The following is a 23,179-nucleotide window of genomic DNA, read 5'->3' as shown; positions in this document are numbered from 1 at the left end:
TTGCCTGGTCCATACGAAGCTGTTCCATTTTATTTTGGTACCATCATGTTTACTCATTCCGGATAGTCAGTACTATCCACACGACTAGCTTTTGGCACGCTTTCCACCACAAATAAAACTTCTCTCGAAGGCTACCGGTGTGTGAATCAATTCCTTGAGCATCTATTCGACTCCTGCGACACCCCCTCCCCCACCGGTTGCAAATCAGGAATGAGGGATAAAAATAATTGCAAAAAAATGTTTTGTTTGTAAAATTCAAACTATGGATATAATAGGATGTGATAATTTGCGAAACAGTAATTTTTGATGCATTGCATGTACCAGCTGGGAACCGAGAGGGTGCGGGGATCAGTGTATGAAGAAGTGGAGCCCAGAGTAAAATTTTAACGACTGAATTGCTAATTTTCCATCCATATTAAATAGCTGACACAAATCTGCGAGTTTTCTGGGTAATTTTACGGGTGCGACTAATACATCGGAGTGTTGTCGCCAGTGCTGCCCGCAACGTCGCAGCTGCCCATTATGTTGGCCCTTGAATAGTGAGAAGTTAGTCACCCCTGTTGTATATTTTCATGTCGGACGCAATTGCATTGTTGTCTAGTGTAATGAATTAACTCACCATTGAAAAATTTCAAAGTGAGCTTTCTTAGTATACTCGGCAGAACGGCATTTTCCCAAATACTAAAACAGCCGAATACTATGAAAAAATGAATAATTCTGTTCTGGGAAATACGTACTGATTTGCCGCCTGGCAGTCCAGTGGTTAGGGAGCTAACTTCTGACTGTGGTGTGCAGGTTTGGGTTCGAGTCCCGCTTCGGTCATGGATGTCTACTAATAAATTCTCTGGACAGATCGCAACGATCTCTTGTGAATACGTACTGATCACATTATTAAAATAATAATCAATTGTAAAATGAGATTTTTCCAATCATCAATTTCTTTCGGCCAAATGGAAAAAAAAATTATTGCCAATCCAACCATAACACGCCAAACATGATCGATTCTGAAGCCAGCGGTTGCTTTTCTCTCTCTCGCGTCTCATATGTCTTGTTTGGCTGAGGAAAGGGTTACAAACAAGTTACAGAGTCAAAAGTCAGCCAAAACGCTGTCAGCTGTTTCTCCGGCCTGCCTGCCGCAAGCAGACGACGACATGCAGTCTCGACTTAGCTGTTGAAAGCAAAACACGCGTGGAAAAAATCTTCCTTTCTCTCTCTCTCTCTCTCACTTGATGATATCGGACACTTGCCATTGGATAAACTTTGATTGTGAGCGATGTGAACTTTTTTTCAAACTGGAAACAAGAAAAACACGCCAATTTTTGAATTTCATTTAAAGTTATAAAAGTGAGCAAAGATTCGAAAAAGAAAAAAACCCATTGAAGTTGGATTTTCATTGTTCACAATTAAGGTAAGAGATGATTTTTTTATACATAATTTATACAAATACAACGCCACAACAGGCAAAATGCCCAACGAGGTGGCTGAGAAAAAGATGCTCAATGCTCATAAAAATATGGATGTCATACATTTCAAAAATAAAGCAACCCAATTAAAAATGCAATTAATAAAAATTCCTCGCCAAAAGACCGGATTGGAATAATTGATCGGAGTCAATGTCAATTAAACATATGAATGATTTCAGAGTCCCCCCCCCCCCCGAAATCCTGGAGGTCCCTAGGCCGTCACCACTGACGAGGATTTTTCACACCTCCTTTAGATTTATAGTTAAATATATATATATATTGAATATTACCCGTCCCAAGCCTTATCAGCCTGCTATCGTGCAGAGGCACCAACACATGGGCGGTGGAAATACGGGGGGGGGGGGGGCATCAAAGGTGGAGTAGACTGATCTAATGTATATACGAATTGACATCTTGCCCCCCCCCTCCCAGCAATAATGACCGTGCCCCCCCCAGACTTCCAAGTCTATCTCCGCCTATGCATCAACATGAAAAAAGCATTGAGGGAGGTCCTAAAGTTTCTTGTCCCGTGAATACGGTTCTCATGCACGTACATAACAGGGGGAGATTGCGTTGCGCTCAGTGCCTGTTTCTTATAAGTTCGGGCCTTAGGCAAACACAACTTTTTAGGGCCCTTTATATAGCAATTTTTTTTTTTTTTTTGAGGCAGAAGCGTATGCAGGCGAAAGGGCATGGAGGGCTCCGTGATCCCCTCAAGACAACAAAAAATGTTTTTAAATATTTTTATTAAGAATTATAAGATATTTAAAGGAGATGCCAATTTTGGCATCCGAATGGGCCCCAAAAATTTGTGGGGCGTGGGCTTGTCCATGTGAGAAAGAGGCCCTGGTTACGTTGAATTGTATATTCATGAGTAATTGGGGGGGGGGGGAGACCAATAGCTTGAGCCCCAGGTTCCGGCAACTTATGTGGTGCCGGCTTAACGGATGGGGCCGCACCTCAAGAAAAGGAGGGTCCTCACGAAAATGAGAACCGGTTGAAATTTTCGAGAATTTGCCACGTAAGGGCCTCAGAAAAATCCCTTGGCCCGGGGGCCAATAATGCTCTTAAAACGGCCCTGCGCCTATGGGACATAGCATGCAAATATGATTTTTTTTAATTGTTGAAATTTAAATTTAATAAAGACACATACTACGGAAGACGGATACGCAAACAAATTTCATTCCGATATTAACCCTAGGGATCATACGATTCGCCCAGGGTTCATTAACGCATAAAACTTGGTTACAAGCCAACCAGATAATTCGTATTTATATCTCAAAACTTTTCAAACTAAATATTCGAATACGTAAATTAAGAATTCACAAATGCGAATTCTCGTGGCAACCTGTGGCGCAGGTGGGTTGGATCAGCCTTCCAAAGCAGTGGTTATCAACCTGTTATGCTACGAATACCTCCTGGAAATAATTGGGAGACCTGCGAACCATTTTGGATCGGTGCAAAGCGGCATGTGTACCCCTTACAGGCAGACATAAAAAAGCGTATGTAATCCCGGCACGCATAAAAAGAGTGCAAACTCATTGATATGCATGAAGAGCTTGCGTTTATTCCTTGAAATATTTTTCCCACTGTTGCTGACTGATTATCGCGTACCCTTGTATGGCCTCTCAAGAAACCCCAGGAATACGCATGTCACCGGTTGAAAACCCACTGTTTTAAAGAGGTACGAACTGTCTGGGGCAATTGAAGCCAGATTTCTCCTAGTGGCCAAATTTTCGCGTGCTTTTCTCATTTGGTCATTTCACAGTTGTCACAGTACCCGTGAGTGATGTTCTGCCCTTTCCCTATTTAGTTAGAGGTGTGTCTACCGATTTACATACTTTCAAAAAATCATGATTCCAAGGGAGCGCGCCAAAATGTGTGCTTGCTCCGGCTGACCAAGCCGGCTGTTGTGGCAATGAGAACATATTGAACATTTATAAAGTTTCGACACATCCGAAATTAAACATTTTTGATCTACTCAGAATTGTGACCCAAGGCGAAGGCTTCCAAGATGAGTCGTACAGATCCTGTTACAAATGCACGAATTACCCCTCACTGATTCCACTTTGAAATCCACTCATGGGTCACGTAGAACATTTGTAGATTTTGGGTCACAGCTGAAAAATGTCGAAAATCCCCTGACTTTGGGCATTGTAGTTGGGCTTTCTCGTGGTTCCCAGCAGCAAATGCTTTGTCAGTATAAAAAGTAACGGATCCAGAGAGGTGCAATATATGGGAAAAACGGGTCTTGCAAGTAAAATACGGGACGATCCAACAAATCTCGAAAAGTCACCTTTCCTGACACGTTGTCCTGGATGCGCTACTGGCTAGTTATACTACTCAACACAGAGAATATAGTACAGGGTGTCACATAAATTCGTAAATAGTTTAAAAATTCATAAAAACTGAAGGAATTGAGGTATTATTTGAATGTTGTTTGCTGGAAAAGTCATTCCCGAAGGGGAATTTTTTTTTTGGTATAGGAAAAAAAATATAGTTCAGATTTTAGTTGATAGGTGTCGTACGGAAGCAAATTACTGGAAATATGAAAATCAGAGTTCTATATAAAATAAAGAATTTACGATTAACAACTCGTTTCTGAGTTTCTTGTTTCTGCAGCTCACATAAGGTTTCATTGTGATGTTGGCATTGGTGGATAAAGCACTATTAATGAAACTGTTGTACCTCAGCAACGAATCACCGACTGAAGATTTTTGAATGCTTCGGGCACAGAAGAGATTGAAGAAAGGTTCAATCACTCCTGCTTCTATGGGACTGGCTTTCCCTGACCTTCTATCGACAAAAATTTGAACAAATTGTTTTTTCTGCATTCAAAAGAAAAAAATAAATCCCACTTCGTGATAACTTTTTTCGCAAACCGCATTGAAACACGGGTATCCCCTCGCTTTAAGCGATTTCACTATAACGCGATTTTGAAAAGTTAATTTCTGAAATTTCGACCGGAAAAATTTTGTCTGAAGTTTGATATCAATCCTGAAAAATGGGCGTGAAAATTAGAGATGACATTATTAAAATAACAAAATTCAATGGATTTATTGATGTTGATCATAGTTTCCCAACCTTTTTTGTCCCATCGCCCCCTTCAGAAATTTTTTTCTCCCAGCGCCCCCCCCCCCCCAACGCAATCTAACCCATAGAGTCCTATGCTATACCCGTAGATTCTACCGCCCACCTGGAACATTCTATCGCCCACGTTGGGAATCACTGATGTAGATGAAACAAATATACCCTGCAAGGAAGAAACGCGTTCAAATCCGTCTCACAAGATCTCACTAATGAATATCTTTTCGTTACACATCGAAAATGCCATCGGAATTCGAATCTTAAGCCGGGATTACATTATAAAAGTTTGATAAAAGTTCGTTTATAAAACTTGAAAAATATAACCAATAGGCGGATTAGTGAAGTTCCCTCAAATGTAACAGATATGCTTATTGGTTACATTTTTCAAGTTTTATAAAACAATTTTTATCAAACTTTTAAGTAAGTGTATAGTTTGTACTACTTAAGTGTAAAGGCCGGCATTACATTATAAAAGTTTCATAAAAGTTCTTTTATAAAACTAAAAATGCAGCCAGTAAGAGTATTGGTTGCATTTGCGCGAATATAACCGGTACGTTTATTAGTTGTATTTTTCAAGTTTTATAAAAGGGCTTTTACCAAACTTTTATAGTGTAATCCCGGCCTAAGAAAACGATCTTGATTGATCTAGAATTGTTATGTTTGCGAGGGATATTGAGAATTCTGTAGCTTTGCTTCTAAAGTTTTTATAAAGAGACGAATCTCGACTGCTTTCATTAACCCCTAGAATGTTATAAATTCTCTCAATTCTCTAAACGAAATGTATTTCAGGTTTGTCTGAGCAGAAATCAGCCGAAAAAGGAACATACGATTACATAAATGCACGGTAATAGGGTGGAAAAGAGATGGCTAGTTAGACTTTTCTTTCCGTGTGTGGATTTCAAACTGGTTTCCATGATGCTATTTGTGTGAAAAGATAGATAATAGAAGGTTTAACCTCTTTGCTATCGCGGGCGTAATATTACGTCCGAATTCCAGTGGAATAAATTCAAATAAATTGTTTTCTTTCTTGTCTTCACCATCGCGAAGCTTTACAGTAACCTTATTATCTACGGAAGAATTTTTCCTCCACGCATGTTTCTTTCGACTATATACGTGTAAGAGCGAAAGGGAACACGTAGGATGAGGGTGAAAAGAGGAACAAAAAAAAAAAGAAAGTTTGTCTATTATACCTAGGGTGACCATATTTCCTCAGGAGAAATACGGGAAATTGGGATTCCGAATACGGGAAAATACGGGACATCGCCAATTATTGCCAAAACCGAACAAAGTAACCAAATATTGTTGAAATAACGGAAAAATCACAATGGCGAGAAATGCAGTATTACTAATTGCAGTGGATTAAAATGAATTCCACGAAAAAAAACGTTGACTAAGACAAATATGGGAGATTAATATTCTCATTTATAGTTGTAATTTATGAGTTGAAAAATAATTTCAATCTTTGACTTCAGTAAAGAATAAAAATTCAAGTAGGCTTCGTGCAAAATACAGGAAAAACCGGGACACTTTTGCCAAAAAGTCGGGACAGCCAAAATAAACCAGAAAATACCGGGACTGTCTCGGGAAGTATGGTCACTCTAATTATACCTTTTATACTTATTTTCCTTTCTCCCCTTCTTCGTTTTTCTAACGCGCGATTAGGTTAGGTCAAGTTTACCATATTTATCGCCGATTCGTTAAATAGAGATGATCCAAATTTCTTGCCAAACCCTTGTACGTGAAGTGTTTAAGATACAACAGTAGGCGATGTATATATAGACTGTACAAGGAGTTCGGAGGACGTTTACGAGTGAATATTTGGTGAATTAATAGTTTTATGCTGAGCTTGCAAATTGCATGAAACGTCAGTTTTCTGTAAGCAGCATAATCGAAAACAAGAATAGTTTGCTCTGTATTCAAGACCTGGTGTTGGTCTTTACCTTCAAAGGCTAAATATGTATCATTTATGCGATTTTCTTTTATTGATGAGTGTAGATTTATTTTCATCTATTAGTTATAAGAGTTTTCAGATTCTTGCGCTATGCATAGCAGCATAGATCAGACTCAACAGGGCCACCCTTCCAGACGCCGGACTTCTTTCACGATACGAGAACAGTTTTCTCTAATTCCTTACACAAAAACTTCCCACAACGATCATTCACGATTAACGATTCTTTTTTTTTTTTTCAGGCCCGTGGAATAGAGTTTTTAATGACGCGATTCCACGTCATGTCAAAGACGTTGTGAATTCTGATTCGTGGAAATTCTGTGACATGGGAATTCCCATGAATTCCTTATCGAATTTCCACAAATTAGAATTAACTTATCTAACGGGAAGTAGGTCTACGTAACGTCATAGTAATATGTAGTGGCCTTTAATATGCCAAAATGAACAAAAATTATTGCCATCGCACGTATTAGAAAATAACGACTTACGAGATCCTATATGAAATCAAATGCGATTTCTGATCAGAAAATCATACGCACTAAAAATGTATTGCCATGATATGCTTGCGCTTTTTTCTTCTACAAATTTATCTTAACCCTTACAGTGGCAATCACGAGATATTTCGTCAAACTCGATCTGTTTTATTTCAGACACCCCATAAATATCTCGGGTTCTTACAACGCTTTTATTTTGGCAATGACGAGCCCAAATAAGGTTGAAGTTGTTTTTCCAGTCAAACATGTTTTCCATTTTCCCCCCTCCCCTAATCGATCAATTGCCAGTGGGCAGTCAGCTTTTGTTCAGTTAAATAACAGGAAGAGAAAGACCGTGTGGTTTTTACCACACGCTCGGTATAAATAATATTTTTTTTTTCAAAAAAGTATTTATCTTAAAAAGCCATACAAACTTCATGGCATATAGGTATCTTTGTATCATATTGAAGGAAATAAAAGCGATGGGCGGAGTCAATTTTCTTGGTTTTTTGTTGGGGAGGGAGAATTAATCAGCTCGCAATCGGAAAAATTCTTCAAAGTAAGTGGCACTTTGTAGAAAGTTTAATGATTTTCTATGCGGTGATTATTATTGCGGGCCAGGAAAATTTTAAAAATCACTCAAAGGGTTAAAATACATCACCTCAGACAAAAACGAGTGGGTAAAAGAAGATAATTTAGATCGAAAAGAACGTGTTTTTATTCTCACGCGAAAGGTTTTAGTGTTGCTTTGTTAGGCGCACACACCCGGTATAGTACCGGTATATACACACAGTAGCAGCGAAGGTATGGTATTTTATTCCTTCCATTTAGCTCCAGACGTAATAATACGTCAGAAACATGGTTAAAAATGTTATCAGCCTATCCTTTCGATCTCTTAAGGAAAGGAAACATACACATGAGGAATGACCACCACTACTACTGAACTAGACATGCACCTCGTCCATATTCCTATGCGGAACTTCTAACGAATTGGTACATGTTGGAATGTGTGCGTATAGTGAACCTTCCGTGAAGTTTGTTTCTGTGTAATTTTTGTTGTGTAGTGCTACCATCTGCCATCAGTTTTTCTAACTATGCGTGAAGTGTAATGATTGAATTGTGTACCGTTGTAGGTTTGTTGCTCTCTGCGGCGTGACTTTTTAACGGGGAGATCGGCTCACATTTGTGCCTCGAAGTGAGGAATGATTGAGTAATTGATACAATAGGTAGTGAGTGACTGACAGAATTAGTGTTGGTGAGTGATCGACCAGATGATTGAGTGTGTAACAGAGTGAGCAACCTAGTGAGGTGGGCTGATAGTGAGCAACCTAGTGAGTTGATAGAATGAGTGACCTGGTGAGTGAGTTAGTGAGTGATCCACTGAGTGAGTGACCTATGGAAATTAAGTGCCAGTGAATGAGCGACCTGATGATCAAGTGAGTGACTATAGCCTACTGAAAGAGCGATCGAGTAATATTGCGAATGAGTGACTCGGTGAGTAAGTGAATGATCTAAGGAGTGAGTAATAGAATGAGATACCCAGTGATTGTCTGAGGGCGGTATTCACCGACATGATTTAAACTATAGTCACAATTTTGTGATATGAGATCGACACAGATTGGTTAAATTCAGGTTTTTAACCAATCTATGTTGATCTCTTATCCAAAAATTGTGACTAGTTTAAACGATGTCGGTGAATACGGCCCTGAGCGACCTAGTGAGTAAGCTAGCTTTAGTGACATGCCGGTTTAGCTCATTCATTTGCTCGCTCGATTATTCACTCAATCGCTCATTCATTCATTCCTTCGTTCATTTGTTCGCTGTCACTTAATCCGAACTGAGGTCGGCGAATTTTCCTAACGGTGAATTATTGAAGAATGTTCCGGACACGGTGTTCTGATGTATGAAGGGTGAGTTTTCTTAAGAAAGGTTTTACTATAATAATTCCAGATGTTACAAACTTGAAATTCTTCACAATTTGTGACCCTAGATTGCTACAATCGTTATCGAACACACACACACACACACACACACACACAAAACCGTTTCTTAGAAAGATGGACGATTTCTTCGAGACTTCTTTGTTATGTTATCACATAAGCAGGCTTTAATAAAAAAAAAAAACACGTAACATGGCGAACTTTCCAAAGAAAAAAAGGCAACCGTCTTCTTTTTCGCTCATCCGGATCCGAAGACCTTGGATTGCGTGGTAGGTCATCATGAAAAGAAGAAGAAGAAAAAAACACAATATATAATAATAATCTTTTTAGTGTCTCGGGCAAAAGTGAGGCCATTCGCAGCTCGTTGAAAAATACTTTTTTTCTCTTCGTGTTTAACGGGACGAAAAGGCCAATTTACACGCAATATGGAGCCCTTATGTGTGTGTGTCCACATACGTACACTCGCTCTCTTTCATTATTATTTTCGTTACCGATCGTCCGTAACGATCGTTTCATAACGATCCGTTAAGTCACGGCGGACGTTATAAAAAGGACAATGATCCGATAATTTCGAATCGTTTGTCTGTTGGTAATAATAGGCGTGATCTCTTCGTACAGGTGCATACGTATGGGGGGGAATAGGCAAATACCGGTTTTTCTCCGACTTCTTTTCGAATGTTTATGATTCATTGTTCTTGAGAAGACAAAGAATTCGACAAAATGTCGTTGAGAGATATGTGAATAAGAAAAAAAATGAACGTATTTTAAACTCTTTGGGCTTTCAAATTTTTCTTGTTGCTGAGGGACAAAATAAATTGAGCATTTCGCATGCGGTTGCTTCATTTCATTTTTTAAATTTTCGTGGAGCCGTGGAATTTTTCTGCCCTTAACCCTTACAGGAGCAATGGCGATATATCTCGTCTAACTTAATCCCGTTTTATTTCGGCATTCACGAAATATCTCGGCTCCTTAAAACCCTTTCATTTTTTCAATCCCGAGCCTAGCTACTGCGTTGAAGTTCCTTTTACAGTCAAACATGTTTTCAACTCTTCTCCCCCCCCCCCCCCAAAACTTGTCGATCAACTGCCAGTGGTCGGAGTCAGTTTTTGTTCAAAGGCTGAACAGAGAGACTGTTCTTTCTTTCCCTTCGAGGTAGTATAGGATCATGCGTGCAGTAAAAATAACAAAACCATTGCCGTATAATACAAGGTTCAGAGGGGCGGCAAATTTAAGGAATGAGTGCCCAAGAAAGTTAGTAGAATGGGAGAAGAGGGGGGGGGGGCAGGCAGCGAAATTTTAATAAATTACATCAATAAATCCGCTTCTGACCGAACAGCGTGGTACTAGTTTAGTTAGTAATGATCTAGACGAGTATAGTTTCTCAACCTTTTTTGTCCCATCGCCCCCAACGCAATCTAACCCATAGAATCCTACGTTATACCCGTAGCCTCTACCGTTCCCTGGAACATTTCATCACCCCCCCCCCCCCAGGGGGCGTTAACGCCCACGTTGGGAATCACTGATCTAGAGCGATTGCAAGCACGGGAGTGAGTAAAAGAGTGACATACCGAGAGAAAGACCAGTTCAGTGAGTGGCCTAGACAGGGCTGCCACTAGATGCTTGGTCACCTGGGACAAGCGTGCATTTTGACGCCCCCTTGTTGAAGGAGAGGTTTCAGAATGAAATTTGCGTCCGCCCGGAGCACGAGACCCGCCTGCTCCCCCCCCCAGTTGCTGCCCTGGGCCTAGAACATGTATAAACATGTGATGTAAATGATCAAATGAGTGACATATAAAGCATGGAACCGTGTCAGTGAGCGACCAAGAATGACCTAGAGTGTGGCATGCACGTGGGGGACCAAAACGGTGCAAGCATGCGAATGACTAAAGGAGCGACTTGGATAGTGTGTGAGCATGGTAGTAAGCAAAAGAGTGACTTAAAAGTGTTTCTTAGAGACACAGTTGAACTTGCAGGAGTAAAGGGGGAGGCCACGGGTGCGCGAATACGAGGAAAGTGTTGCGATTAAAATTATTGGACTAGAATGGGAGAAGAGGGAGCAAAATTCGTGCATCCCACAGGCGGCAAAACCATAAATGCGCCTCTGCCCTTGAGTGCAGGAGAGTCTGCCGGACTTCTCCGCCCAACATTAAGTGTAGACACGATCAGAAAATCAATTTATACCAGGATTATTTATAGCTGTAAAAGCTCGTGTTTGATTTAACACAGGCGTTTGAAGCTTGACGCATGCGTAGGCTCGGACCTTGTCATCCAATACGCGTCCACCACCTTAACACCGCCAGGAGTAATGATATCTATGACACACACGTGGGTTTTTCCACATTTCTCACATTGTAGCTTTGAATAATTACGAAAAAGGGAGTCTTTTTTGGTATTTATTTCAATGACGTCACATATGGAAATAGTGCCCCAAAAAAATGTAATTCAAGTTTTTCCCCATTAAATTTTATTTCAAAATATTCCCGCTTTAGTTTTTTTGCTTGTCAGTGCGTGTGGATGTCTTATTAACCCCATGCTGATTCCAACGCAATTATTTCATGCTCTTTAAATGTCGCAACAAACGTGAATGCTATTATGAGTGAAAAAAACAAACATAATCGGTTAACGGCCTCCACGAGCCCGATGCAATGGCGTAAAACCGCAACTGGAGCCGCAGTTTCCATGGAAATTAATCCATCACTGGCCTCAGTAGAGAGAGAGAGAGTAAAGCAAGATATAAAAGTGGCGTGATGCTTGACATACGTATAATTTCGATTGTGTAAACACCTGTGTGTGGCTGTGAGATTACATTCTTTTTTCTTTAATACGGCTTTTCTGATATTTCCCTACAGGGTCGTGATCTCTATCGGCCTATATCATCCCATAGACTGGATTTCCTTCCGGCAGGGATTTACTCTTTTGATATCCCGATGTCAGTCATACCTGACACAAAACGAGTATGATTTCTATGTTCGGGTGGTTCCAATAGGGTTTCGGAGGCTGCAGATGTAGAGCTAGGCCGGGTGGAAGGGATACCTTTTTTGTGTGTGGCCCTAATACAGGCTGTGTTCCTAATTCGCACAGTGGATATCAACTATTAAGCATAGGTATTTTCGATTAGAAATTAATTTTTTTTTTTTTCGAACTACGGTTGCTGTGCTAAAACTTCCAGTTATTGCAATGTAAATGCGGCTCTGGGAAGTCATTTGCAAAAAAATAGGTGTTTTAAATGCAGTATTATAGTAGATATTTGACTTCTCGAAGTTTTTAGCGTTTGTCGCAGCCGCTGTGGTGGTCGAGTGGTCATAGTGACGGATTCGCATCGTGAGAACCCGTGCTCGAACCCCGCCATCGCCACAGTGATGGTCGGCTGAAGTTGGTTTCGTGTGGTTTTCAACTTCGAGCCGATCTCGCCACAGAAAGCAACAGGCATCACAACGCTGCAATTAATCAATCATTACACTTCACCCATGGTTAGAAAAATTAACGGCAGACGGCAGCACTACACATACCAAGCATTACACAGAAACAAACTTCGTCAGGTTCACAACACGTACACGCACATCCCGACATGTATCAACTCGTTGGAAATTCCGTAGAGGTATATATGCGATTTGCATCATGTACAGTTAAGTAGTAATAGTTGTATCCAGCTTATATCCTCCATGGGGACAGAGCGGGGGGGGGGCATGGTTGGCTGGTTAAGTAGTAGTAGCATTTGTGTCGCCAATAATTGAGGGTATGGCTTACAAATTTGCTTCATGTAAATTAAAATCGAAATTGTCAAAATAATTGTCGAAAAATATGATTGTCAAAGTAATTATATTTATACTTTTAATTGCCAAAATAATTTTCAGAAAATGTTATCGTAAAAATAATTGCCAAAAAAAATTGAACTATGAAAATGTTTATCAAGAAACGTAATTGTCAAAATTTTTGTCCAAAAATGTTATTTATTGCGAGCAAAAAAATGTTCGGGGTTCGCTCTATTTGTGCCCAGTCCCTAAAAACGACAAATTTTCGGACAATGAAAACTTGCCAAGAAAGTGATAAGTTGCCAAAACATAGAGCTTTAATATACTCTATTTAATATCTGGATAATTATTGCATTTAATAGTATGAATTTTTTTTTTTGCGCGCGAAATAACTTTTCAGAGCGGGATCAACAATTTCAATAATCGGAAGTTTCAGCACACGGGGATGTTGTAGACACTTAATTTATTTCATTAGCTTAAGTAACTGCACCCCCCGTCATTTCAAAACGTTTTGTAAATGAAAGTATGTTTCTAAAGTCAACGGTTGCAGAGATACCTGCTGTGCAAACTATTTGGGACAGCCTATGTATAATGTCATAATAGGGAATTAAAAGACTTGATAGAACTTTCTTCGACTTTTTCAGTGGCGTAACATCGCATGTCACGTACATCATATACCCATTAAAAGCTTGGCTAAGCTGTGAATCACTGTCCCATTTATTTTTCTAACAAGGAATTCCCCCATTAAGAGTTTCTTTCATCTCTTTGTGATTTTCTTTTTCACTTTTATCTCTGGTTATTTGTTCTTATTCTTCGGGCATTTATTAATCACAGAATCTTCGAAAAGGACCTTATCTTTGTTCTCAATAACCAGTGAAAACTGACAGCACATCATCCTCTATAAGGGCAGTTCTTTTATTCTCTTTCTTAACAGGATTCTGAGATTTCTTGAACTGATTCTAAGGATTGCGAGAAAATATTCTTCTCTTTATGGTGTGTTAATCAGATAATAGTCAAAAATCCTGTTTAAGGCCGGGATTACACTATAAAAGTTTGACAAAAGCTCTTTTATAAAACTTGAAAAATCCAACCAATAAGCATATTAGTTACATTCGAGCAAATGCAACTGATGATCCTATTGGTTGCATTTTTCAAGTTTTATAAAATAACTTTTCTAAAACTTTTATAGTGTAATACCGGCATAACAGAAATCTCTTTCGCAGTGGCGGCTTGTGCAAGGAGTGTGGCGTGGTGCACCTAGGCTTTTGCTTTAACACATATTTTTAAATTTTTAATTATGAAAATTTACAAGATGCCAGCGCCATCACGTTTCCGAGCCATACCTTGGCAACAAATTTTGTAAAAACTTGAATGAATCAGCAGAGCCTGGGGGCGTCGTAGCAGAAAAAAGAATGGTCTCTATCACAAGGGGGCAAGTATGCATTTTGGTGCCCAAGTCAGTAATTTTTTAGGCAATTGTACAATTATCTATACACAAGGACAATAGCATGATTACGGACTGAGACTAACTGTGGACGATGTTTGTTTATAATTTTTATTCCACTGATTTCTCATTGCATGAAGGTATATACAGGGTGCATAGCAAACGGGGGTGTGGCATTTTACTACTTTCAGAATAAAGCACAACCGTAAAAGAGGGGTGACCGTTAACTAGGGGTTTCAAATGCATACTTTTATCATGCAAGGTGGAAATTATTATTTGGCCGTAAAAGAGGGGTGACCGCATCTGAGGGGTGTCCGTTAAAGGGGTTCTTACTTAGCAGAAAGTAACAGCTTACACATACCGTATGGGGGGCCCCAAAACATCACTTCGCCGGGGACCCATGATGTTGAGACGACCATGCATCAAGAAGAAAGCTCGCTGAACTCTATTCCAGGGGGTAGACGCAGACCCAGGGTGATGTGTAGGGAGAATCGAGTTACTGTGTAGGTTCGTTGGGTGATCCCGTATTTTAACAGTCCTATTTTTTCATATAATTCTTCTGTCAATAGGAATAACCACCTACGTTCTGAATCCGTGCCTGGGCCAGGTTCCCGAGATCGAGCTTATTTATAAAATTTTTGTTCATTACAAATTTAGTTTTGATTAAATTCAATTCGATAAGTAGAAAGGGTCTCTGTCTTGGATGAGGGTAGGAGGCTCTGGACCTTTTACGGTGGGCCACGGGAATAAAATATGGTCTAAAGGGGGCCATGAGCAGGAAAAGGTGGAGAAGTACTGATCCATATTCAGGGTCCCTATCCTCATCGTGGTGCTCTCGGAGCATAGGTTAAAAGATGACTGCGCTATATGGGGAAATATTTTTCCTCGATCTCTCCCATAAACACTCGTAATTCGACTACAGAAGTCACGTGCCCTACATCCCTGATTTCTTCGTTGCAAAAAAAAAAAAAAAATGTTTTTTGGGTTGAATAAATAAACGTGTAATTTGTAATAATTAATGCTGATATATTTAGCCATAGGTGGCGGTAGAGAAATTGGAGCTCGATATCGTTTTTTGGGCCCAACACAATTTCCCTGTCTGGTTGCCGAAAGCCACATAAGTTTAGTATATTCATCGTGTTATTTATCACAGAAAATGGCCCGCCATTTACGATCAAAGCGTTTTCGACCCTGAAGCTGAATCCCATTCTTCTAGACGTGAAATTCTGGCCTCTCTCGATTCGAAATCGGACTATTGTAGCTTATTTTATCACGTGACCTCGTAACCTTTACCTCTTTCTGTCTACTCCACTGTATTATTATAATAATACGTATATACAGTATGTATAAAAAAATAAACCACATTGCTCCAGTGCCCCAAAACATTAGGTATTCAAAACCACCGTCAGTCATTAGTGGTTTTTTTTTCTTTTACATGAATTTATGAGTCATTGGAGGAAAAAGAGAAACGGGTCATAGAGGGACATAGGTCATGTCAAGATGTCGGATAGCTAACAAAAAAAAAATGAATTTTTTCCCCCTCTGGTGATGTCTTGAGACGGGTTTTGATTTGAGTAAAGTGGTGAGAAAGACGAATCCCGTTCTCTTTTTGACCCAAAATTTGTATATAGAGTCATGTGTTTATTCAAGGTTTGGCAGTTTCCTCTTCCGTAGCATTGACACATACAAGGGATGTTCGAAATATTGTGGGCACGTTTGTTTGTGTCGGAATTTAATCTGTCCAAATGACTTTCGGAAGTTTGAACTCTCTGCGGAAGGAATAGCTTTGAAGTACAGTGATAACTCGGCTGACGAACGTCTCGGCTTACGAACATTTATATTGATAGGGGCCATTCAAGTATTACGTAAGCAAATTTTTAGCTATTTTTGACCCCCTCTCCTTGTCGGCAAAATTCAGCAAAACTGTGACCCCCCCCCCGTCAGCAAAATTTCGTCATTAGCTCTGCCCCTCTGAATCCTAACGCATATTGGCGGGATCAGAGATATACAAGGAGGGGGCTCTCGTTCCCTCCCCCAAGATCAGAAATTTATTTTTTTAATGCAAAAAAAATATTTTTTTAAATTGACATTTCGGAAGAAAGTACCTTTATGTTATTATAATCAATTTGTTAATTTCAATGTTATTTGAAGGCTATGAACTCAAAATTTATCTTTAATAAATACATTGCGACCCACCCTCTAAGCCATATAATAATACATCGTATAAAGGCCCACGGACTAAATATAGCCCTGGGGTTCTTTGATGCGGCCTGCCCTCATCAAACCTAATTTTGTAAAAATGAACTAAGTGACACGTTTAGAAATCCCTTGAGTGACATGTGACGTGGTTTTAGAGCACTTAAGTGGGCCCCCTGTGCGGTTCTACGTCACTCTAGTTACCCGCGGCAAATTCTCAGGTTATTTAAGTGATCCGCAGCATATAATTACGGAGCACTTGAGTGATTCGTGGCACACTTCCAGATCATTTAAGTCGTCATTCCAGATCACTTGAATCCGCGAAACATTTAGAGATCACTAAAGTGGCTCTTTAGGTCACTTATCAATAGTGGGGGAATATTACTTCAAGTGCCCACAAACTATCGAAAGGTTTTTCTTGTTTTTGGCTCACCGGGTAAGATGCCATTAAGAATATTTCATATTTTCATAAAGGGTGGTTGATGACGTAAGCATTATCCAAACCTTCGGGCCCCCCCCCCCTGTCATCAAAAGTCAGCAAATCGGAAACCCTCTCCCCCATCGATGCTGACGTAATACTTGAATGACCCCATAACATGATAATTCTAAAAACTCTCTAATGAGCTGTTGCATTTGCTCGAATGTAACCGATGCGCTTATTGGTTGAATTTTTCCAGTTTTTAAAACATCTTTTATCAAAATTTTAGAGTGTAATGCCGGCCTCAGGCCGGGATTACACTATAAAAGTTTGATAAAAGTTTCTTCATAAAAGTTGAAAAATCCAACCCATAAGCGCATCGGTTGCATTTTAGAAAATGCGACCAATGACCTTATTGGTTGAATTTTTCGAGTTTTATCAAAGAGCTTTTACCAAACTTTTATTGTGTAACCCCGGCCTAAGTAACACCATTTCCTTAGGGAAAGGTAATGAAGGAAATACTTGCGGAATTGAAAATTGATGACAGAAAAATCATTCTAGATCTAAGGCCGGTATTACACTATAAAAGTTTGATAAAATCCATTTTATAAAACTTGAAAAATCTAACCAATAAGGTTATTGGTTACATTCTAGAAAATGCAACCGTTGACCTTGTTGGCTGCATTTTTCAAGTTTTATAATAGGACTTTTATCAAACTTTTATAGTGTAATACCGGCCTAATAAAAATTCAGAATTTATGAAAAATACGATTCCAGAATTTGTAAAAAGAAAATATTTCTAGATTTTTTTTTTTTTGTGAGTTTTCTCAATAATTAGTGCTTCCCCCACATTTGATTCAGGGGCCTGGGCTCAAGCCGTCATCATCGTTATCTCAAGATGGTGGTGCCCAAGCCCTGTTGGGCCCCCTATTATGACGTCACTGACTAGTTTTGAATTATAAAACCAAACATTTTATTATTTATGAATATATAATAATGATATACTTTAAATTCAAAACAGACAATGGGTCGTGAAGTTGATGCTGCTGTTGATTTTAGATCGTGGCTAAAAAAGTTAAGAAACCCTAGTTATGGCGATCTAGCCCAGTTTCCAAAACTTTGTACCATCGCCCCCCCCCCTACAAATTTTTTTCCTCTCATCGCCTCCAACTCAAGCGTACCCATAAGATCCTATGCTATACCCGTAGCTTCTACTGCGCACTTTGGGAAACACTGATCTATCCGCTCATACTTAATAACCCTTCATTAGGCCTACTCGACTTCAAAGCATACATGGACGTTCGTCCGAATGACCTTCATAATAAGGTTCCAATTAGGCCATTCCCGTGCCGGTCATTTCATTGAATTGAACAATATAACATTACATTGTCAAGATCCATTCGGTCGTTGGTTATTATTGTTATCACTTCGGATACACTGTGTGTAACGAACGTGGGGAATAGCAGTTGGGCCGGACAGCGTGAGTCTAATTAGGATGACTTCATCTCATTGTTCTGGTACACTAACACCGGAACCGCCTCGTTTGATTCAACTGTTGGCGGTGTGTGTGTCGACCGTATGACCGTTCGCTTACATTCGGTACTTAGAAGTTGGCATTGCGATTGCATAACGAAGTGTTTGGTAATATTGGTAGAATCGGCGACGCCATTAATGGAAAATGATATCTATTCGCGATGTCATTTGATGGTTCCAATGGGGTAATTGACTTATGAATCATTGATGCCCAAACTGTGCCATGGAGGAAATTGTGTAAAATACATAACATATATATGGGGGGGGGGGATATGAGTTTGGGAAAGTGCATTCAGATGCATGCATGACATAGAATCATAGACATAAGATTAACTTATTAATAATTAACTTATTTGTAATAAATATTATGGTCATATTATATCTATGAGGAAAAGGGACCTAGTCTCCAAATGTATTCCGATCGTCCTTACCGAATTTGAAAAAAAAGAGAGCTGTTGTAGTTTCCTGTCCAGGGTCGTAACTAGGATTTTTTTCAGGGAGAATGCAGTTCCCGCTCGGTTATACTGAAAAGAACTCTACAGGTACTACGAGTTCCAAAGCCACTCTGTCCTCGTCTTTTCCTGACACTAACGCAACACTGTCTGCCTATAAAAGAAAGGTGCCATCAAGACTATAAGGCCCCTTTCACACGGAGCAGATCCGCATCCGCATGCCCTTTCACACGAGCACTGATTTTGTTTTCACCCAGTGAACGCCATCCGTGGATAGCGCGTTGTTTAATAAAAGTATTTAATTTTTTTCAAGTTTTATTCACGGTTTTCCCTATGAGTCACAGCCCAGTGCGCTCTTAGTTTAAAATTTGTGCATAAGAACCTTTTTTTTGCAATTTTTGTAATTATTTTTCTCCTTCACCCCTGATTCAGTGCCCTTAGGCAGCCTAGAGCCATTTGGTGGCTTAATCTAGAGCCCCATAGAATATAGGTAAAAAGATCTGCCTTCAGTTCGATCTTCACAAGTAGTCGATGGGAGAAAACATCAAAATATTTTCAGAAGATTTTGAAAAAAAAATCGAAGACACTTTTCTTTGGAAATATGAAAGAAAAATTCCAAAAACATCCAATGATGTTCCAAAAAAAAAAAAAAATCAGAGGATATGAAAAACCTCAAGTAAAATAAAGGGGGGTGGGACAGAGACTTTTAAAATGTCTGGGCTTAGAAATATTCACATCACAATTCTGTCTTAAGCCCGGATTACACCATAAAAATTAATTCATAAAACTTATTGGTTGCTTTTTTCAAGTTTTATAAAATAACTTTAATAAACCTTTTAGTGTGAAATCCCATCTTTAGATAATTTACTTCTGAAATATAAAATTTCAATTAATTTTTTAAAGTTCAGACTGAATATCGAGTAAAATATACTTGTAGATATCGGGGGGCGGGGGCGGCACCAAACTATTCAAGTGCTTAGGGCCTTGAAACGTCTTAATCAGGCCCTGAGTGAATGCCGTACGTGGATAACGTTGTTTAATAAGAGTATTTTCTTTTAAAGTTTAAAAAATTTAAATCTTTTAATTTTTTAAATTTTTAAAAAGTAATTTTTTAATATTTAAAAAGAAAAAAATTAAAAATTTTAAATTAAATTAAGTTATTAAAAAATGTAGTCAATTAAATATTTGTAATGAACCGAACGGCTTATAGTTTTGGTCCCGTCAGTGGCCGTTGTTGGCAGGTTTTATTGTATAAAATTGTGAAGTATGGACAAAAGACAGTTAAAGTTGCTATATCTCAATCTCAGAAGGAAACAAAGGGATAGACGTATGTGGGTACATCATATTTGATGAACAGGGACCTTCATATGGTGTTTTTAAGGGTATTTATGGCAAATAATTAAAAAAATTCAGTGCAAAATAAGCAGCCAAAGATGCGGACGAATATATTCGCTCCTCATCCGCATCGTGTGAATAGCGCTGAATAACCTAATTGTGAAAATTTGTATGTGCGGATGCGGAGCCCGCACTTAGGTTTTGACACATGCGTACGACGTCCGGACCCACATGAACATTTCGAAGGTGCGGGCGAATTTCGGTTCGTCCGAAAGGCTCAGTATATACCAATTGTTGAAACTTCTTCCGGACCCGCATCCGCTCCGTGTGAAAGGGACCTAACTTGAGCATAAATGGCTACCTTTATCCCCTTAATGTACGGGGACGAGATATCTCGTTTCTGGGTAATATGGAATAAATACACATTCCCCCGCTCTCTTCCTTCTCTGAAGACTTCATTTGATAACCCTAAGAGCGAAAATGTTTTTCTTTCCCCTTCAGCAATAAATTATTTCTTTTCTCCCTCGTTACTGTTCAATGTGCAAAAAGAAAGAGCTGGCTGGAAGAGGGAGAAAAAATGGGAAACCTGTTCCTCTCTCATCTTTTTTTTTTCTTGCATTTCTTATATGTTAACAATAATACCGGTTTTTAAGATTTATCGCTGCTACTTCAACTGCAAATTGCCCAAATTTGTTGCCAAAAGCCTGGACGTAAAGGGAAGGTGGTTAAATGTCTTCACTCAGTGTTTTGCGCTAATCTCACTGAGAAAAGCTGTTGGATGGTCGTTACGTACTACTCCCATAATTGGGTCAGGTATAAATTGTAGGATATGATCTAACTAGTCGTCGCATACATAATCGTGGCACGTCAAAAGTTATCGAGGACCTGACGTGCCAGAGGGTTGTACGTGAACCCCTCGGGTGCTTGTTGAAATCAAATGCCTTTTAAGGGTGGATTTCTTTACTTATAAGAACGCGAGGCCGTCTTAAGAGCACGAGCCCCTGGGCCAAGTGATTTTTCTGAGGCCCTACCAGGCAAATTTACATGTATTCTCCATGAAAATTTCAACTGTATCTAATTTTTGTGAGGCTCCATGCGTTAAGACGGCAACTGTAAGAACAGCAAACTCTGATCAACCAACTCACAAAGAAGGTATCAAAGGAATGCACAGGAAATATTTATTAGTTTAATTATTCACGGGGGGGGCCTTCGAAACAACTTTTGCTTTCTAAAGATATCAATACTCCAGAGTTCGACTTTGAACTCCGACCTATATGAACATAAGTTTGGTGCTATGCAAACCTTAACTGCTCTGCAGTATTGTATTAGCTTATCAGGTGCTTAACAATAAATATTGCGACTGAAACGACTGCAATTGTTGATTCTAAGAAAAATTATTTAAAAAAACAAACAAACCCATCTTTTTTTTAAAAATAGCTGTTTTGAAAGAAAAAACTATTTGATAACACTTTTATCGCTTCCTTCTTGGGATGACTTGTTCTGATAAATGGGAAAACCAGTGTCATTTCAATTGCATTCCGTCAGCGTTGAAGAAATCTCCAAAACCCACACTCGATTGTGCGAAACTTACAGAAAATGAAATCACCCTCTGCTTGTATTTGCACATCGTGCATCATTTGCACTTTGTTTTCAGGATGTTTTTTCTGAAGGCAAAAATTCTTTTAATGGGAAAATTACTCGAATTTATGTTTCTTATCTCTGGGTAGTCTTCGACGTATGGCCCTCGAATCTTTTTTCAGTTTGCCCATCGACGAAAAGGCTTAGGGGTCATTCAAGTATTACGTCAGCATCGGGGGGGGGGGGTTTCGGATTTGCTGACTTTTGATGACGAGGGGGCTTTGAAGGTTGCTTACGTCATCAACCACCCCTTTCTGAAGATATGAAATATTCTAAGCTGCTGACGAAATTTGCTGACGGGGTGAGGGGGGGGGGGTGGTCAGTGTTTTGCTGACTTTTGCTGACAGGAGGGGCGGCGGCTGAAATCTGCTTACGTAATACTTGAATGGCCCCCTACATAGTTAGATTTTATAAAAATGCTGCGGGGGGGGGGGGGTAGGAACCTCTGTGGAAAAAATGCATTTCAGTATTGCTGTAAAAAGAAATTTCAAAATTACTTTAGAAAACATTTCAGAACTAATGAGAGAAATAACTTCATTATTATTGGGAAAAATAATTTCAGAATAAATAAAATTCTGCAATAATATATGAGGGGGCCCTTCCCCCGTTCGACTTAAAGCCCAGGGTCCCGTTGGCCCACCCGTTAAGACGGTAACGTGTGAATCCAGATACTGCAGCATGACTTGTTAGAACTGCTGTGGCGGTCTATTGGCCATAATGACGAGGTCGCGCGATGATCCGGGTTGGAACCCTACCGTCGCGACAGTGGTGGTCGGCTAAAGTTGGTTTTCTGGGGGGGTTCCCAAATACGAGCCGATCTCTCCTTTCAAATGTGTCTCCACAGAAAGCAACCGGCCTATAACGATACAATTATTCAATCATTACATTTCACTGATAGTTAGAAAAATAGATGGCAGTATTGTAACAAGCACAGTAACAAACTTCAAGTAATAAACTTCCAACATGTACCAATTCGTTAGAAGTTAAAGCAGAGGAATATGGACGAGGCACATGTATAGTTCAGTAGTAGTAGTATGACTTGTTGATCGTCTGGCTTTGTGAAGATAGTTTTTTTGGTTCTCAGTGTCTGAAAGGTTGAAGATCTTTGATGTAGTGTATCTTCGGCCGAAACAGTAAAAAGTCTTTACACTGTAACACTTTTCATTTCAAAAAAGGGGGACTTTAATACTGATAATAGAAACAGGAAAATACTAATTGAAATTAAAAAGTTTATTCCGAAAATATTAGTTTCTGGATATTCAAGATAACTATCTTGAACATGAAGAAAGTGTGTTGATCTTAAATTCAGGGCCATCTTAACAGCGCCATAGATCTCCGGACAAAGTGATGTTGTGCGGGGGGTGGGGGGTCTCTACCTAGCTAGAAGTACATACTTGACTTCGTATTTCCATTCTTAGAGTCGAAACTGTGACCTAAAATCCCATTTCACCCAAAATCCTTTCGACCCAAATCCCATTATCACGATCAGTGTTATCGGGA

General features: G+C 39.4%; 1 protein-coding gene across 3 annotated transcripts in view; it reads left to right on the top strand.

Moving 5' to 3' along the window:
- The first annotated feature begins 1,146 nt into the window (after positions 1–1,146).
- Positions 1,147–23,179, top strand: part of promL (prominin-like) — a 77,973-nt gene continuing 55,940 nt past the window's right edge. Inside the window, exon 1 of one of the 3 annotated variants that reach the window (XM_089240138.1) lies at positions 1,147–1,408. The gene's annotated coding sequence lies outside the window, so the exon portion shown is untranslated. The remainder of the gene's footprint in view (positions 1,409–23,179) is intronic. The other 2 variants (XM_089240136.1, XM_089240140.1) reach the window with 2 other exon arrangements.

The sequence above is a fragment of the Pholcus phalangioides genome, unplaced genomic scaffold, assembly GCF_987345545.1.
Source record: "Pholcus phalangioides strain wild (caught in Gottingen) unplaced genomic scaffold, Ppha-v1.0 ptg000012l_1, whole genome shotgun sequence".
In the NCBI taxonomy this organism is placed as follows: Eukaryota; Metazoa; Arthropoda; class Arachnida; order Araneae; family Pholcidae; genus Pholcus; species Pholcus phalangioides.
The sequence above is the reverse complement of the archived record's forward strand: the minus strand, read 5'-3'. Positions and strand labels throughout refer to the sequence as shown.